At 40.5% G+C, this 19,700-nt stretch overlaps 1 long non-coding RNA gene across 1 annotated transcript in view; it reads right to left on the bottom strand.

Annotated features, from left to right (window-relative positions):
- LOC111768168 (uncharacterized) overlaps window positions 1-19,700 on the bottom strand; it is a 44,291-nt gene that overhangs the window by 4,403 nt on the left and 20,188 nt on the right. The gene's annotated exons all lie outside the window — the stretch shown is intronic.

The following is a 19,700-nucleotide window of genomic DNA, read 5'->3' as shown; positions in this document are numbered from 1 at the left end:
TTGAAATAATCTATATCTTTCTAGAATTTTCTGATTTTCCCCAAGCTTTGGCAGTTAACATGCCACTACTTAATTCAATATAGTGTTTTTGGACAATTGTGCTTAGCATGTCTAACACTAAATTCATACTTACAAAAGCTCTCTTTTCATGCTCACAGATCATTAATGTACATAATATTTAATTCAACTGTATGATTATGATAATAATGACAATAAATACAATGGACTCTTGATAGACACACACTTCAAATGGAAAGTGTATATATGTATGAGTCCAGTGAACAACAGTGTACTGGCCACCGATGCTCAGTGGAGCAAGGCCATGGGCCAGGATGCTTATACTGAGAATGGGGAGCAGCAGTTTCCTAAGAGGACGGGATCTCTAACTGACATGTCCAAAGTGAGAGAGGGCCTATTTAATCTCAACGATAAGAAAACAAACAATCTGATTAAAAATGGGCCAAAAACTTTAAACTTTAACAGACATTTCACTGAAGAAGATATACACATGGCAAATAATCATATGAAAGATACTACACGTCATATGTCATCAGGGAAACGCAAATTATAACCACAATGAGATACCACCACACACCTATGAGAATGGCCAAAATCCAGAACACTGACAACACCGAATGCTGGAATGCTGGCAAGGATGCGGAGCAGAAAGAACCCTCATTCATTGCTGGTGGGAATGCAAAATGGTACAGCCCCTTTAGAAGACAGTTTGGCGATATTTTACAAAACTACTCATACATACTCTTACCATATCATCAAGAAATTGTGCTTCTTGGTATTTACCCAAAGGAGCTGAAAATTCATATCCACATAAAACCCTCAAATGGATGTTTACGGCAGCTTTATTCATAACTGAGAAAACTTAGAAAGTACCAAGATGTCCTTCAGTGGGTGAATGGATAATAAACTGTGGTCCAGCCACACGATGGAATACTACTCAGGGCTAAAAAAGAAATGAGCTGTCCAGCCATGGAAAGACATGAAGAAACCTTAAAAGCATTTTACTAAGTGAAAGAAGCCAATCTGAAAAGACCAAATACTGTATAATTCCAAGTTTATGACATTCTGGAAAAGACAAAATATGAAGACAATAAAAAGATCACTGATTGCCAGAAGTTAGAAGGATAAATATAGATAGGCAAAGCACAGAGGACTTTTAGGGCAATGGAAATACTCTGTATGATACCCTAATGATGGATAAATGTCATTATACATTTGTCCAAACCCAGAGAATATACAACGCCAAGAGTGAACCCTAATGTAAACTCTAGACTTTGGATGTTCACGATGTGTCAATGTAGGTTCATGATTGTAACAAATGGCCCACCCCGGTGGGGATGTTGATAACGGGGCAGGCTGTGCGTGTGTGAAGGCAGGAAGCACAGGGGGGAACCTCTGTACTTTCCCTTCAATTGTGCTGTAAATCTAAAACTGCTCTACAAAAGTAAAGTCTTAATAAACAACAAAAACAACAACATTGCTTTGCATACAAAGAAAGCTGAAAGAAAATACCAAAAATTCAAAGAATAGTGGAATTATGAAGAAAAAAAAGTGAGAGAGGTATATTAAACTTTACGGAACATTTTTCTAATTCTCCTATGTAAGTCAAGTTCTATGAACTCCAGAAATTAGAAAGTGTATTGTTCACCCTCACTGACTGTGATGCAATAAAATAAATATAAATACAACAAAATTTTTAAAATGACTGTAAACATTTAGCAATTAAAAAAGCAAACTACAACATAAAAGAAACCATAAATTTACTGACCAAAGCAATTAGGAAAAATGAAAACAGACGGTATCTGCAAAATTAAAGTAAAATAACTGAAAAGCTGTTGGCTAAATAAGATAACTGAATAACATAGCTGTTTGCAAAACACGTGTTTAAAAATCAGATACTGAGTAACTGGACATCCACAGGCAAAAAATGAACCTTGACCTACAGCTCATGTCTTATAATGAGTCAGTTCAACTCAGGTCTCGATGGTGAGTGAGCTTAACGGAATAAAATTTACATTACATGACATTAAAATTTACTTTACATAAAAATGTAGGAGAAAACCTTCAGAATTTGCCAAATTCTTAATTATGTAAAGAATTCTTAGACTTATGACCAAGAACACAATCCAAAAAAAGGATAATTTGATGCATTGAACCTCATTAAAATAAAAAATTTTGCTGTGTGAAAAACTATGAGAAGATGGAAAGACAAGCTTCAGACTGGGAACAAATATTTGCAGAACCTCAGATCTGAAAAAGAACTCACAACTAGAATATATATTAAAAAATTCTTTAAAGCTCAACAACAGTGTGGCCTGTCAAGATGGAAAACTCTGATAACGCCCGACGTTGGCAGGGCTGTAGAGTAGCAGAAACTTTAAAACTCCTGTAAAAATTTTATTGGTACAAACATTCTTCAAGACTATTTGGAAATACATTAAGATGCCTTAAAAATGCATTCATCAATTTCCCTTGGGAGAATGTGTCTTAAAAAATTAATCGGACAAGTGTAAAACAACACCTGTAAATGGAAATTCATTATGATATTACATTTGAAATAGCAATATAGAAATAAATTGACTGCCTGATAGAAATCATTGGTCAAAATCATTTATTCTCACGCATGCTTATAATGTTATATCATGCAATAATTAAAAACGAAACACTGTCTTGAACAAATTTTATAACGCATGTCTTTGATTTATTTAATGATAATGTATTAACTATATAACAACCTTAAGATTCAGCAAGACATATAAAGAATGATTCTGTCTTTGTGATAAAATGCATGCACACATCTGTTCATATGTGTGCAAATGTGCATATGTGCATAAGTTAAAAGACTGGAAAGAAAAAAGCAACAATTGATTAGTAATGGTGATTTCTGAGCAAGAAAATTTTGGAGTTTTAAGTCTTTTTTCTTTTTGAGGAAGATTAGCCCTGAGCTAACATTTGCCACCAGCCCTCCTCTTTTTGCTGAGGAAGACTGGCCCTGAGCTAGCATCCATGCTCATCTTCCTCTACTTTATATGTGGGATGCCTGCCACAGCATGGCTTGCCAAGCAGTACGTATGTCCACACTCCGGATCTAAACCAGCAGACACTGCGCAGCCTAAGTGGAACGTGAGAACTTAACTTCTACACCACAAGGCCGGCCCCTGGAGTTTTAGCTTTTTATTCACACTTTTCTTTACAACATTTTCTACAATAAAGTCATGTTGTTTTTAGAATCAGAGAAAAATAGCAAAGTAGTATATGTTTTTAAAGGATTCCATATTTATTATATAAAATTCAGAAATCCCTTAAAATGCAGTCCAAGAGAGGGCGATTAGCATTTCACCAACACCCAGCGGTGACTGCCGACATGATTCCATGGTTTTCCTCCGACTCTTCTGCAGCACACAGGTCTTTACGCAGGCGTGATCAGGCTGCTCCCATGGCAGTGTTCCCTTGTTTCGCTCACCACCCAGACCTGAGCGTTTCCCCAGCATTTGTACTGTGCAGAGTGGCCAGCATCACTAACCACCAAACCAGGGATCTAAGTCATAACCATCAATCTTCACCAGTACGAGCATCCGGAGCCCTCTCCCTTTACAGGCATGGATCCCTGCAAACCTCAAACTTAAAACAGAGCCCCGCACATGGCAGCATTTTCACACTAACTGTAGAAAAAGGTCTCTCCTGAACTCTGTATGCGCATATTGTGCATTTGCACGTATTACAGTGGTGAGTGTCCAAGAGTATTTTTGCTCAGGGTTTATCTTCAAAGGGTTAATGGGGCTCACCCGAGGGAGGGCAGCAAGCCTGCTCCTCAAGGGGACCCTGCAAGGTCAGGCCTGACAGACGTCACGTGTGGCCCTGGTATGACCCATGGCCTGAGCGTTGGGCCGGGTTTTCAGCTTTTATTGGTTCTGTACAGTTGGGTTTCAGGAAATGTCCCTTTTCATCTTGTTACAACTGTTCTCCTGTTTCAAATCAGCTCTGAAAGCAGAAGCTGCTCTTCCTGCCTCTGCAGATGCAAGAAGCCCGCAGGTTAGAGAGGGGCCAGCCATCCAGGCCGTCTCACCACGGGAGCACACCCTGGGAGTTCTAGAAAACTCCCAGTAGAGAAAGAGAGTGTTTCAATGGCGGAGCAAGAATCCTACAAGCAGAAAGGCAAGCACACCAGCTGTGCATGTCTTCTTTTGTTTGAAAGCAGGGTCTACATTAGGAATGTTTTTATGTTAACAGGCTTGAAAGTTAACTTTCCTTTAAAATTTCCTCCAAAGACCCCTACCCTTGCGAATGACCTGAGAAAAGGAGATATTAGTCGGAAACCCCGGCAGGAACAGAGGAGATGAAAAAACGAACAAACACTGAGCTGGGGACAGTGCATCTGAATCCAGCCTGCGCAGGGCCAGCATTCCACCCCGGCCTTGAGGCACTTCTCTCGGCTTCAGTTTCTCACTGGGTAAAATAAGTTCTAAAGTCTGTTACTGCAAAGGTAGCGACAGTGAGGACTGCCAGTGACATACGTAGCTGCCAGAGCATGCTGATCTTTCTCAAGTCAGTTAAGTGAAGGCTAGTGTGGAGAACATCTGGTTTGAGAATGCTTATTCCCCTAACACAGAGGCTGGGGACGCATTTTTGAGGAAGGAAGAGGGAGAAAGTTTGGCTGAACTTGGAGGCTGGGAGGCCCTCTGGCCACCTTCGGCCTGAAGGCTGCTGGCCGCAGACGGGAAGGAGGCGGACCTCACCTCACTCCTTTCTTCTGCCCCTGCCATGATCTATGTAGACAATTTCAATACCATAGAGCACTCTTTCAAACTCCACCTCACCACAGTAAACTTGCTTCCGGAATCCAAGGTGCCTTCTGGAAGTTCCCCCACGTCTGTGCCTCCTAGAAGTCCCTGACTCGGGTGAGAAGACCCTCTTTACTTTGTGACACGCTGGAGATGTGGAACACACTTGGCTGCTTTCAAGCCCCGCTCGGACGTGCAGATCTTTGAAGGATCTCTTCGTGTCCCTGCCTAGCCCGGACATCTGGGGAGGGTCTCTGGCATGAGTCTTATATGAAAGCCGCTTCCCACCACGAGCGCCCTGGTGCATCTAAAGGCAGACAGGTTTAAGAGACACCGCCTGGACTTTAATGTAGCCACTGCCTCACAGGGTGTGGACATGCTACAGGGCTCCACCAAGAACCGACCTGCAAAACCTCCGAGTTCAGCTGAGACCATTCCCCTTTGCACTGCCAGGGAGCCAAGCGCCTTCTGCCAAATCTCCACCTCCACATGCACATATTCACACACCCAGATGTGCCAACGTTCTTTCGTCCAGTTATATAACCTCACTGAACCTCAGTTTCTTCATCTATAAAATGGGGACAAGAATCAGAACCCTGAGGGTTTATACAGGGGGTAAAGATAACGGATATATAAAGGTGTTGTCTCACAACTGACTATTGATAGGTAAATATCTATTAAACTCTACTATGTGCTAAGCATTGTTCTATGCATTGGAGATAATGGAGGAAAGAAAACAAAGTCTTTATTATCATAAGGTTTATGTTTTAATGATAGAAGGCAGACAAGTGAGTAAGTAAAAACTTTAGGTCTTGGGTGACACAAGTGCTAAGAAAAGAACTAGTCATCACGCCTCCATCTGGTGGGGGCAGGCAGACAACTCAGTTGGCTCCATCATGGGATCCCCAAAGCAGAGTGATAACTCCTGGACACTCTTCAGATAAAATCCTCCAAAAGGATTCTTCTCTCAGAATTTATTCCAAAGACCTTACGGCAACCAAACGTTCCTATTCTCAACTCACCAGAGGCTCTTCCCGTCATTCTCCAAATGGACGTAACCTCTGTCTCTAAATCCATGTGGTACCTTATCTATACCTGACCTCTGTCACTTTTAGTGTGTACCTTCGTAATACTACAAAATATGCTTGTATATTTTCTCCCCTTCTATATAAATGTATAACTTTGTGCTGCTTCTCTCTGCTTCGTGAGAGAACATGACATTTTTTTGTTGTTGTTTTCTTCTATTTGGCATCCCAGAAACTGCATTAGCACATGATTTTTCAAATAATAGGTGCTCAATTAAAGCATGTTAAATATAAATGAACAAAAGCAAGACAGAAATCCATAATTCAAAGATGTTTTGTTGTAACTTGGAATCCTTGCTTTTTGTAACATTTTCCCATTTTAGCCAGAGCTCCTCATGTCTTTTGAAACTTATGACACACGGAGAAGCTGAATTATGTTGCTTGGATATTGGCTTCTCTAGCAGAAAAAATGCAGAGGACAACTGGGATTTGTCTCACTTGAACCATTACAATTCCAGCTAAGGTAATGGGAGAAGAACGAGGCAGCAGTAGCAGAAATGTGTTTTGATATTTATTTAATTTCAGCACAGCATATTTACACTAATTAGAGCTGTGCCTTGCAGGCAGATGTTCAAATCAGCTGGGAACACAGGAGGCAAACACAAGATTCCTGGAGTTCCATGTGGTTTCAGCGAGAGAGGCAGCGTCCTCGGCGTGGGTGAGTTTTGTGTGCAGGGCGGGAGGCCCCCCTGAGCATCGTTCCTGCATTTCAGGATGGATTCTAAGCGCTCGCTCCTGGCATTCCTTGGACTCCAGGTTTACCACCATTGTCTTTATTTTAGTGTCAATCTAAAGCCTGTCCTGCAAGCTGACTGTACCCTGGGTCCACCCAGTCTCATTGCTCAGCCCCAGACTCTCCTCTCCTCTTGACTCGCTCGACTCTCTGTCTTCATGAAAGTAGCACCAGAGCCAGTGTCGTCTGAAAGAATGGGGTCAAGGCTATGAGAAAATCAAGGCTCTCTTCCTTTCCAAACTGTGAGCTTGGTGGAATTCTTTTATATTTCCTGCTAATCTCAGTTTACTCATCTGTAAAAGGGGGATAGTTGATCTTAATACAAGGTTTTGTGCAGATTGAATGAAACAATGTACACAGTTTCTAGCATAAAGTACACAATGTGTGTGACATCTGGTTCTTAGCCATGACCCTCCCAGGTAACATACCCCCAGCTGGAAACTACCAGAATCCAAAGTCTGTTCCATTACTCTCAGTAGCCTTCTGCCTACTCTTGAAAAGATCTGACATATGTAGAGGTTATGGTGCCTTATAATCTCTCTCTCAGAACCAAGGTGCTGAATCCTCAGTCCTTGTGAAATGGTCTTTGTGAGTCTTTACTTCTTAGCTACTCCTTTCTCTGGATTTCTTTCTTTTTGTTGAAGCTTCTTTGTTTGATGCCTTCTCTTTGGCTATTTTTTCAGATCTGTTTCCTATCTAAGAAGTTGGGGTTTCATTGTATTTGGAGGGTCTTCTCCCCTAAGAAACTCAGTACAAACTAATGAGAGGGTGTAACCATCAAAGACAAATTCATACTGGTCCTATTGTAACAGTAATAAAACATCAAAGTTATCTTGCAGGGGCAATGAGCAAAAACTGCAAGTCATGTGTCTGGAGCATGCTCAGAAGATGGAAACCTTATCCTCAATGATCTCGAGCCACCTAGGAACCAAAAGTTCCCTAACTATGGGATTTGATATGAAAAGAAAGTGGCATGGGGAACCTAATAAGAAGTGAAGGATCCCTTGATTTGTAGCACACTGGGCTTATAAGACTGTTACACTCCCACCATCCAATCAGATTCATCCAAGTTAGCATTTTGCATAACCACTCCCACTCCCGGCTCCTTAAAAGTCTGTCCCTTCTTAGCTCAGGGAGACAGGTTTCAAGTTTGCTTCCTGTCTGCTTGCTGGTTGGCCATGCAATAAAGCTCTGTCTTCTCTCAAAAGTTGATACTGTTTTACTGGTAATTAGGGCCCCAGGAGAAAGGCCATCATTAGACTCTTTAGGCCAAAGAAACCTTCACAGTTTAGGCAGAGTCCAGCCTTGGTCCCCAGGACCAGGCCCCCTCAGGAATGTTATTTCATTATACACACAACTAACAAATTATTTATTTACACCACTGATTTTTCTCTCTTCTTTCTGATTCCAGTAACTGCTTCTAAGAACCACATATTGTAGGTTTATACTTAACGTCTCATAAGATGTAAACTTTTACAGATTCTGTCAAAGGGGAAAGAAAATGAGTATCTGTTGGCCACTTGTGTATCCCAGGCCCTGAGATAAATACTATACGTATTTTAAGATTAATTTATCTTTGTAAAGTCTTCTAGTAAAATTATTATGCTCACTTTTCTCCTAAAGAAAAGAATTTCAGAAAGGTTAAGCAACTTATCCAGAATTCAGTAGAAACACTGAGATTCAAACTCAATTTTCTTGATTAAAATACATGCTGTTTCATCATTTCTTGTGTTTTTAACGTCATTATTATATTAAAAACTTTTTATGATAGTGTAACTAGATTTCAATTTCAGGATTTAATTTCTTTAAATTATTTACTTTTTATGGAAAGAGTAGTAGAAACTTAGATATATTTTTTAAGTTGAAACGATTAAAAAATAACGTGCAAAACTTTCCAAGGTGAAATTTTTGTAATGATCATGAGACACTAAAGATGGTGCTAAAAAGTTTTCATTTTTTTTGTGTCAAATAGGTGCAGGTTCAAATCCTGGTTAGGCAAGTTATTTAACCTTTTATATCCTCAAATTCTTCATCTGCATATGGGGTAATGATAGATATTGTCTTGCCCGGGCTTTCCTGGAAAGCAGAACTGAGACAAGGCTTGGTTCCAGATGGTTGATTTTGAGGCGTGATTTCAGGGAAAAGGAATGAAGCAGTGGGGAGAGTGAGAGCATTTCTGGATGGTTCCCTCCCCCATCAGTCAGTGTTGCTCTGTGTGCTGTTAACTCCTTCACACTTCCAGGCTGTGCACCCACAGTTACGGGCATCTCCCCTCAGAGAGCTCAGGAAGCAAGAGATAGTGGTGCAGCGGAGACAGAGTGCTGTCAGGTCACCCCTGTGCAGAGGTGGTTACTGCAGCGATGGCTAGGTGAAGAGTGGAGCCCGGAGACCCGGGTGGGTCTCCAATGATGTGCCATACGTCCTGCTCCTTTGCTTCTGCCCTGCATTAAATGCAGTCTGACAGAGAGCCTTCAAAGAGGTGCCAAGTTGCTTTACAAAAGACAGCATAGAGGGTTAATACGACAAGCCACAGTCCCTGTTCCTGTAGCTGCAATTGACATATGTCATCTCTGGTAAGGATGACTCACTTCCTCTGTAGGATGAATGAACTCTGATGAAGTCAACCTCCCACCAAGTGGCTTCCTGGTCTTTACGGGTATCAAATCATGTGAAGGATTCAGAATTGGTCATTGCAGTAGACAGATTGGGCTTACAGCACTGACAATAGCTACATCAGCCTTGGTGAGAGGGAGTCTGTACTACTGGATCCTCACAAAGGCTCCGTCTTTGCTACCATGACCTCCATTTATGGAGCCTTTGGAGACGCCCTGGGCTGGCCAAAGTAAGAAATGATGAGTTATAAATGCTGGTTGTTAAATGACTGCTCTATAGTCACTCTGTAGACATTATTATTAATGTAATAACTATTACATTATTAATGTCATAATGCAACGCACAAACATTTTGCACGTTTTTTACTCATTCCCATAGATCCATCCACTTCTTTCAATTTCCTTGTCTTCCTGTCCTTTGATCAACTATCCAAGCCATTATTCATTGGCCAGGAGTCCGTGTGCATCTGGGCCTCATGCTTCTCTTCCTCTATTTCAAGTGACAAAGCAATACACTCTTCGAAGCACTGCCCATAGAGAAGAATTTCCTTCACCACTGTTTTCAAGTCCAGTGTAAGTGGGGTTATTTTATGACAACAGTCAATTTTCAGACAATTCATCTATAAACTGGACCCAATTTTTTCTTTCTCTGCAATAGGTTGAGGGAGAGGCATCTGTTCAAGAAAGGTGACATGACAGGCGCAATGGATGTAGTTAGACATCCTGTCCATGTAAGTTACACATGTCCTCTGCACAGGCTCAGTCCTTGATGTACCCCTTCCATCATATGATGGACTAATGTTCTGTGGGCATAGCAGATCCAGTAATATCCATCTCACGTAGAACAGTTATGGTCAAGTTAGCATAAGGTCATTAATAGAGTGTAACATAGCCCTCCATCTGGACAGTCCTTCCTTGCATTGTGTCCTCGGTGGCTGCTACTTATGATTCAGATGTCAGTCTGAATATCTTCTAGTCAGAGAGGCATTCCCTGACCACACCATGCAATGCAGACAATGTTCAACACTGATCTTCTGGTCACTCTCAAATATGACCCTGTTTTGCTGTCTTCACCTTCACTTTCTGAAATAAATGTGCTTACTTATTTGTCTCCTGTCTATCTCCTTCACCTAAATTTAACCTCTGTAACATCAGAGGTGTTATTTGTTTTACTCATATCATATTCACTTCATCTAGAACTGTGTTTGGACAGATTGTAGATGCTCAAAATGTTTTTGAATGAGTAAATAAATATTTTGGTAAATATTTTGCAATATCTAATACTTGAAATCATAATGCTTCATAGTGTGATATGTGCATGTATATGCATTGTGTATGTCTATACAGATATATATGTTGTATATTCACTGTAGAAAAGTCTATTTCATTCTTATCAACAAGGAGTTGAACAGGTAATTTTTAAAAAGATACCACTGTCAAAGAATGAGATTCTCCTTTTAAAATCTGAAACAAAAACAGAGCTGAATTTATTGCTTCCTTAAGTAAAGGAGAATTCTACTGGACAGGCTTAGTCTTTCTTATGTAGTATTTTGGGGAAAGGTTTTGTTTGAACTGCGTTGGTTACAGAGGCAACGGCATGTTGACATCAGTTTTAGAAAGGTGATTTTGCTTAAAGAAGTGGGAATAGGTTGACTCCAGCATTAGCAGCCTATTTGGTGTTGGTTACAGAGGAGAGGGTGGGTTGACATCACTGGGCTGAGCCAGCCTCCACTAGCTGACTTTCAAACTGTTAGGCTTCCACTAATTGATTGGCTTTCACAGGTGACTTTACTGTAGCAAGTTGCTACTGAATGATTAGGCTTAAAAGCAATTCTGACATTGCTTGTTATGATGCTCTAGAACTTTTCCTGGTTATTAAGACCAGTTTAAAACCAGGTCTGATAGTTATCAGTTATCATGCCTATAGAACAATTCTAAGAAACTAAAGATTTCTTTTTTTTAATTCACCATGTCCCCTTTTGATCATTCTCAGAAAAACTGCAGAAGAGACCATCAACCACGAAGAAATGTCCCGATCTTCACCCCTGTTGTTGAATCTCTATATAGATGAGGTTTGATCTGCAGAGGTCTAATTTGCAGTTCAAGTGTGGATCAGAAAAACATCATCCTCGAGTTGTTGAGTCATATGTTAAATTATCTGTTGGGATGGTGGTTGAATAGAAGAATTTAAGACTCTGAACAAAAGACATTGAGCAAAATGTTTCCTAGAACTGCAAAGCTTGATTCTAAAATGTATAAAGAAAAACAAGATTAAGAATAGCCAAGGCTTTCTGGAAGAAAACCTAGATGGAGAAAATTGCCTTACCAGGTAAAGACATATTGAAAAGCTATAACAATGAAAACAGTGTAGATAGTAAAAGAACAGTGAAGATAGTATAGAACAGTAAAAACAAACAAACAAACAAAGAACCCAGAATCAAATCCAAGAACTTAAGGAAATGTGCTGCCAGACCAAGCTCAGACTGAAGAATGATGAGGATGGGCAGGTCATTCAAGGAGCGGCGCTGGGACCATTGATAATCAAATAAAAATTTAGTGGTCTCCCTCTCCCATAACATACACAGAAGTGAATTCCACATGGCTTAAAGGCTTAAAGTGAAGGACAAACTTTTAAAAAAATTAGGAAAAAACGCAGAAAAATATCTCTGTAAGCTTGGAGAGAGGACCTCCTATAAACCATCACGCTAAAGAACAATCTGTAAAGAAACTGTTTACAATTGATTACATTAAAATTAAAACTAATTGTTTTAATCCCAAAATGACTTAAAGTTTAGAAAGTGAAACTTCAACCTCCCAAAAAGTACCTGTGACACACGCAAATGACAAGTGATTAGTTTCCAAAAGAAATAAAGAATGCTTACTGGTCAATTAAAAAACACAAAGAGCCCAATAGAAAAATGATCCAAATGGCAGTCAATAGACAGTCCACAGGAAAAGGAGACCAAATAGTTCAACCTCCTTCATAAGCACGAACATGCATATTGCAATTAAAGGCATAGAGAGGTTAGTTCAGACACAGTATAAATAGAGATTAAAATCATCAGTTTAATTATTTCTGCAAAAGTAATACCACACCAATTATTTTCCAGTGCAAAGAAAAATCCATAACTATACATTCAAAGGGTCTATTTTCATCCCAACACAATGATCAGTTTTAACACTGCTAATCGTGGTTCAATCACATATCTTGTCCTCTGACCCCCGTAATATGACATACACCTATGATGACTTCTAGCCAAGAGAATGCTAAACTGGAATCCATTCAGCTTTCATGTAACTTTAATTTACAGAGACTAGAGAACAGGCAAAATGGCACCATGAGGAAGCAACTATATAAATCTACAAAGTCGGATATCTTGCAGATACCTTATACAAGTCAATGTCCTAAAAAAGAGACTGCACAAGAGTAAAAGAGTTATGGACATCAACTGAAATGTTACATAGTCCTGGATTGGAAAAAAGTTTGAACAAGTCAGCTGTAATGTGCATATGGGCCTATTAGAGGATTTGGATAAGATCAAGGAATTAAAAAAGATGTAAATATGTCAAAATCAAAAGTTCAAGATTGTTCATTTAAAAAGCAGGTTACAAAACAGCACATAGATTATCTTATTTGGGTTAAAAGAGCTGGACATACAGGCACCAAAATATTAATGGTGTTACTCTGGACGGTGGGAATGTGATAGTCTTAATATTATTAGTGATTTTCACTGTTGTCTAATGTATAATACCTATGTAATAATAAAAAGGTATTTGAAAAACACCACAAGATGCCATTTAACACCCATCACACTGGTAAAAATTTTGAAGTTTGATGAAATCAAGTGTTATCAATTATACAGAAAAATATACACTCCTAAATATAAACCTGGAGAAACGCTTGTCTGCATACTTCCGGGCATATGCGTTGGAATTTTTATGTTCTGTAAAAGAATTAGGGACCACCTAAGGTCATCAAATATTAATTAGATTAATGTATTGTGGGATACTTACATAATTTTACTATAAAATAGTTTAAAAAAGAATCAATTACAGCTATACAAGTAAACATAGATGATTAAAATGTCAATACTGAGAGAAGAATGCCTGTCAGTGAAGATCACATACAGTCTGATTTTATTTATAAAGATTTAAAACAGGGATTGTTTCATTTATATGCATTCAAAACAGAGATACATACATATACATACGATATGTACATACTTTTAAAGAAATAATAAAAATAGAGGTTATTAGTTACTTCTGGTGCAGGGAAAGTAAGATACAATTGGGAAGAGGTGTACTGGGGGCTTCAGAGATAAATGTAATATTCTGAATACTCTAAATGCGAGTTTTGGATACAGAAAATTGGTTTTATTATTATTATTGTTCATATGTGTACACATACACAGGCACACAGTATATGTGCATACATTTATATATATTTACCCTTTTATGTATGATATATTCACAGTAAAATTGAAATTACTAATGAAGACGTTGATGACTCTACTCATAGGTCAATGTCGACTTGACCCACAAGGTCAAGATTTATTCTAGCGGCAGCAAAGCTCAGTTGGCACTGGGAGCGCTCTGGACCTTCAGTTTTGCACTTGGGATGAAAGTGCGCAAGTATCGCTTGGCGGTCTCTCCCGAGAGACTGGAATTTATCTGGGAGCCACAGAGTTGATCTTGTGCAGAAGCTGCACATCCCATCACAACTGGTCTCCATACGCCATTAGGATCTTTTCTTATAAATATCTGCATATTTGATCAGATTCAACGGCACACCAAGCCAACACCCTTCTTGTTTGGATGTAATTGTCTATACATATTCAAAACACAAAACAAACATGTTAAAAGCGCATTCCTACATACATACACAACATCTTTAGTGTTTGGGCCCCAGCTAGCCTCTGCTATTCCAGAAATAAGAAAGAAGTGAGCCTGGACGAAGCAGAGGTGTGTGTTACGAATGCCAGGTTATTTGATACGGCGGGCTGTGGCACGATTGTGAAGAGTCCTAACAAACAGGTTAAGCCCCGTGGGGATTTGTGAGGACACCCTTGACTCTGTGCAGGAGGTCAGGGGTAAAGACATTGGAGTTGAATCCTGCAGGCCTGGCAGGAAGGGCGAGAGGATGTGAGACAAGGAAAGCCACATTGGGACAATCACAGGACCGCTACTGACTTGGTTGGGTAACAAGAGCGGTAGCACATTACTCTCTTCGATTTTTTCTTCGGGAGTTAAAAGTGATTAAAAGAGAGGGGCCCTTTTCATTCCAGCTTCCTCCTTACCCTCAGAACGATCTGGCTTTCTGACATGCACTGCAGAGTGGAGAGAAAAACATCCTCGCCAGGTCCAGCAGCAAAGAGTGGACTTGGCCTCATTTTTCCTCATTAAATGGCACTTCAAACGGTCATCCTGCTTCCTTCTTTTAAAATCTCATTAAACATTTCTTAAAGCAATTAAAACTAAGTCTCTGCTAAAAAGAGGCTTCCTTTTCTTTTAACATCAACCTGGCCCAAACATAGAATCATTTTCAGCGACCTTGCTGGTGTTTATGATATTCTTGGAGACAGGCCTAAAACAATGGTGCTTCTTGGCTGCGTCTGAACAGAGAGTTCGCGAGCACCTTTCCAGCCACTGCAGAGGGCCACGGTTGTTCTTCTCGCTGCCGGAGCTGCACACTCAGCATGATGTCTAGAAATTAAAATGTAGCCTTCTCTCCCTCTTATTCATTCCAGAAGCATTAGTATTAATTTTTATTGATTTTCAAAAATACATAGTAAGGGAAATGCAATTTCAAAGAGCTTTAACTGTGGGAAAGCTTTTACTGGGTCATAACCTCGTTAATTTATGTTCAATTCTAATTCTTCCTTACTTAACACAGCCTTCCACTGGTGACCCAAGATTTTAGCCTGTCTTTATGGCCTGCATGTAAGTTACTCCCCATGAGTAAACCGATACACTAGGAAGGAAGGCACTGTTAACCCTTCAGGCTACTGAGGAGTTCTAGTCATTTTCTCATACAAATCCTAAGGAAGTGAAAGACTGCTTGAGTGCAAACAAGTCTCCATTCTCCTGCATGCCAGTGTCGGCAGCCCAGAGATGTTGCATTAATGTCAATTTCCGGAGATAATCATTCACCCACTGGGCAACAATAACTAACACCATTTTTTTTTGTTAGGGTGCAGTTTACTGTTTCTTTTCCAACTTAAATTCTCTATGCCTTTTGCTGCTTTTTAATCTAGAAGGCCTTCTTAGAGACTCTAACTGCAAATGTGTCTGGAGCACCTTCTCAGGGCTCAGGACCAGGGAGACCAGACAGGTTACAGAGTTCTTGCCCTAAAGTAGCTTGCAGCCTTCCGGGGACTATAAATAAATGATGTGACTCAGTGTAAAAAGGATGCAGTGGAGCACTATGAGCTTAGGAGAGCGGCCAGAACAAAGAGGGAAGACTTCCTGAAAGAGGAGGCGCACAAGCTGAGTTTTTAAGTGTAAGTAAAAGTTTAGTGAAAGAGAGTGGGATAGAGCACATGGTCAAAGTGAACATCAGGCACAAAGCAACTGCACAATGCATTTGGCTAGGGAGAGAGGGAGTGCATGTGCGTGTGTGTGTGTGTGTGTGTGTTGAGGGAGGGTTTTAAGGAGAGTGGTAGGAAAGGAAGCTAGAGAGATGGACGTGATCTGACAGTCCCCCTTTATTCCACCTCTTAGCAAACATTTTCATCTGAGGATCCAGGCTAAAAGGCATATCTCGGTTTCTTTATCAATATTTTGTCCTTTAACGGGAAGTCCAAAGGAAGAAGGCGACCCTAGGAAATAATGAACATTAACACTGAAGTTCCAGATGCGAAATTTCAAATGCAAAAATAAAAACTGAGCAAGAAGTTAATATTTAGCTTTTTGTTTGTTTTCTTTGTTTTGTGAGACAAAGGCCTGACCATCTTGTCGATTTCGGAAATTTTCTTTCTGCTATCTGCCAAATTTTAAGGATGATTTCCAACATACACACCAATACTCAGGAAAATTTGAGAGAGAGAAGAGACATTTAACTTATCTACTAGAAGCATAAGTCCTGGAGGTGTACCATACAGCATGGCGACTGGAGTTATGAATACTGGATTGCATGCTCGGAAGTTGCTAAAGGAGTCGATCTTAAACATTCTCAGTACACAACAAAAATGGTAACTGTGTGAGGTGATGGATGTTAACCAACCTTATTGTGGTAATTATTTTGTGATGTATACATATAGCAAATCCTCACGTTGTACACTGTAAACTTACACAGTGTCAATTATGTCTCAATAAAGCTGGGGAAAGATTATCTGCTCCAATTCTTCTCTTTGTACTGACAAAGAAATTGAGATGCAGAGAGAGAAGTTGACTATTTCAAGTTCACCAGCAAGCGGGAGGAAGATCAAGGTGGACAGTGAAGGCCCCCTGAGTCCCATGATGGTACCTTCGCATCTTCACGGACCTTGATGTTCCTTCCTTCCACCTTCATTCCCCCGCCCTCCTTCCCGCCTGTGCCCTCTTCCTTCCTTCCTTCTTACCTTCTTTTCTTTCCAAAAGCTAAATATTTATTATGAGCCTCCTTTTAGACCTACTTCACGGAGACTCTGTGAGCAACTCTTCTCACATCCTCACATATAATTTTATGAGGATCAATCTACCTTTACTTACATTTATAGGAATTCTAGCAAGGGAAACCAAACATATTTCCCAGTCAGCTTTTGCCAGTTATTTCAGCAGAGTTTTCAGCTGCTTTGTGAGGCATTAAGATGGGAATTTGCCAAGGGTCATGCTTTAATCATCATATCACTAAGCAAAATAAACTAATATGACTCTGAAACATCCTCCACCTTGGCATCTTTGAAAGGAAAACAGGCCCAGCCATCTCCTTCTTCCATTTTCTCTTCTAAATGTCCTATTCCAGCTGCCCCCCTGTAAATGTCCGCCATACCCCTCTCCTCTTAACCTGCTTGAGCACGTCACCACCCCCATGGCAAGGGCCACTCTGGGGAGCTCCTCGGGATCCTGACTTGAGGCGAGACTTTTGGAAAAGCCTTCCATTTGCCTCCCATTTGGACTCAGGCCATGGGATTAACCTCAAAGTGCTTCCCTCAGGCAGATTCAAACCAGCTTTACAGACTATGTGAAGTTGGTCTTTGAACTTTTGAGCAGAGGCCCCTGAATCCCGAAGGGGCTGGCAGGCAGACAAGCTGGGTGGACAGTTTATAGCTCCTGGCCGTTTAGCTGGTGAGATAAAAATCGGGTTGGCCAAGCTCCTGAATGTTTTTTCAGGAAAGGGAATAAAAATATGCTTTTGCCAAAAGTCTCCTCTTGTGACCAGTGTGATTTTAATTACATTTTTTGGCATTGTCAAAAGCCCTGAACCAGAAAATTCATTTAATTCGAAACAAAAATAAACAAACAATACCTCAAAAAATGAGTTTAAATGCCTTAGAGAAAGCTCAGAGCATGAAAAACGAAAGTGTCTAAAGAACTTCAATATGGTAAAGAAAATATTTTCTTTCTCTTAAGGAATAAAAGCAACTGTGAGGAAGTCATCACGCATTAAAAAAGAGCCTTCATTAGGTGAATGGAGAACAAAAATGTAGAAAAGGAAAACAACAGAAAGTTAAAAGGAATGTTGTTTAGACTGATTCGCTTCCCTTTTTTCTGATCCCCGTGTTAATCAGGGCAAGCAAGATGCTGGTACACTGGACCCATATGAACACATGCATGAGATTCATCATTTATCAGCGAATATGTCTCCATATACTTATAAACGTTACAGGCAACTGCGTGCGTTTTACTTAAGGTCATTATAATGCTTAGTGTATGAATTTCATAGAAACTTAAATGTGCATTTATAGCATACATCTTTATATATTTGGACATCACCTTTTGTGATGGAATGGCTGTCTGTCCTGTGTTACAAAGGTAGAAATGAATTACTCCTTAGCACCTGTCAGATGAAGTCCAACCCCCCAACTAGGCACCCAAGCCACTGGTAGATAGCTCGTTTCCAACACCCTCTCTGTCTCTGTCCCCCCAGCTCACTGTCCTTGGGCTACGTTGACTGACTTCCATTGTGCTAGACTTGTTCTGTATCTCTGTGCCATCCCACGTGCCAGTTCCTCTGCTTGGAACGATTTCTCTCCAGTTTTACCTTCTGTGGGTTCCTGTTTATCTTTCAAGACTCAGGCCGACCCTGGCTCTGGGTGGAGCTCCCCTGTGCCTTCCCAAGTGCACCCCAGCCTCTGATGGTCTCTCTTGTGCTCCGTCCTGCAGCTCCTCCCCCAGCATGTAGGATTGTGTAATTGACGATGGTTTCTCTGACTCAATAACACTGAACAGTCAAGTTTTTCACGGCAACAGCTTATGCTCTTTCCTTCTGTATCCCTAACCACCAGGACCGCATGACACAGAGTGAGTGTGCAGTAAGAATTTCTTGAGGGATCACTGAAGAAAGAAAGACAAAGAAAGGATAAAAGGAAAGAAGGCAGAGGAAGAAAGGAAGGAAAGAGAGGGGGGAAGCAGAGAGAGAGGAAAAAAGAGGCTTGATTCCTTTTGGATCTTTGCCATTATGGCCTTTAGGAGCAATCACTGAGAAGATGTGGAGGAGGAATCAGGAGGTTGATGTCATCTGGAAAGGTGGGTCTGGGGCACCCAGGGAGAAATGGTAAGGTGGTCCCAGGCCTCAGAAGCAAATGCAGACTTGATGCCAAAAGCAGAATGCCAGTCTTCAACCTGCTTTTAAAGAATAGTTCTTTTGATCCAATCTTTAGGAATCTGATTATTTAGGACTTGTACTTTTTACCTGATTTCAGTATGCTGACTTCCCTGTAAAGGGCCACTTTTATTTAGAAATGTAGGTTATTATAAATAAAGGGAGAAAAGTTAGGTTTAAAACATTTCAAAGGTTAAAAATTACATTATGGCAAATCAGAGCCCTTCATGGAGCAAGTAACCAAATCTGAGGAGTGCGTGTTATCTGCACGGAGAAAATTTGAGCTTAAGTGAAACCAGAGGAGGTGGGTCATTTTGTGCCTGACCCCAGATGCCGCGCGCTCCAGTCTGACTCCAACGCAGGCTCGGTCGGCAGTGCCGGGGCTGCACAGAAGGGCTTTGTGGCCATTTTGGGGTATTTATTTCAAGTTAATTTTTCATTTGAGTCAGAGGAAACATTTAAAATCCAAGGAGGTAAACTGCAGAAAGGAAGCAAAACTCCAAAAGGAAGGTGTGCCTGGGGAGACTGCTCATTTGCAAAACTCTATCTGAAGAAATAAAGAATTCTCTAGAAAAAACGGCTGAGAGAAGTCCCTGTCACAGTGGAAACGGGAGATGGTGCAAACACACTGAAGAGTCTACCACCTTTGATATCGATTTTTAATCTTGAGCGCTCAGTTGTTACTATCACATGTCATATCATTTTAAGAGAAAATTTGTCTTTAGATGA

This window comes from Equus caballus, chromosome 15 (assembly GCF_041296265.1).
Source record: "Equus caballus isolate H_3958 breed thoroughbred chromosome 15, TB-T2T, whole genome shotgun sequence".
Classification (NCBI taxonomy): domain Eukaryota; kingdom Metazoa; phylum Chordata; class Mammalia; order Perissodactyla; family Equidae; genus Equus; species Equus caballus.
Note: the sequence above shows the minus strand (reverse complement) of the source record. Positions and strands in the feature narration are given on the sequence as shown.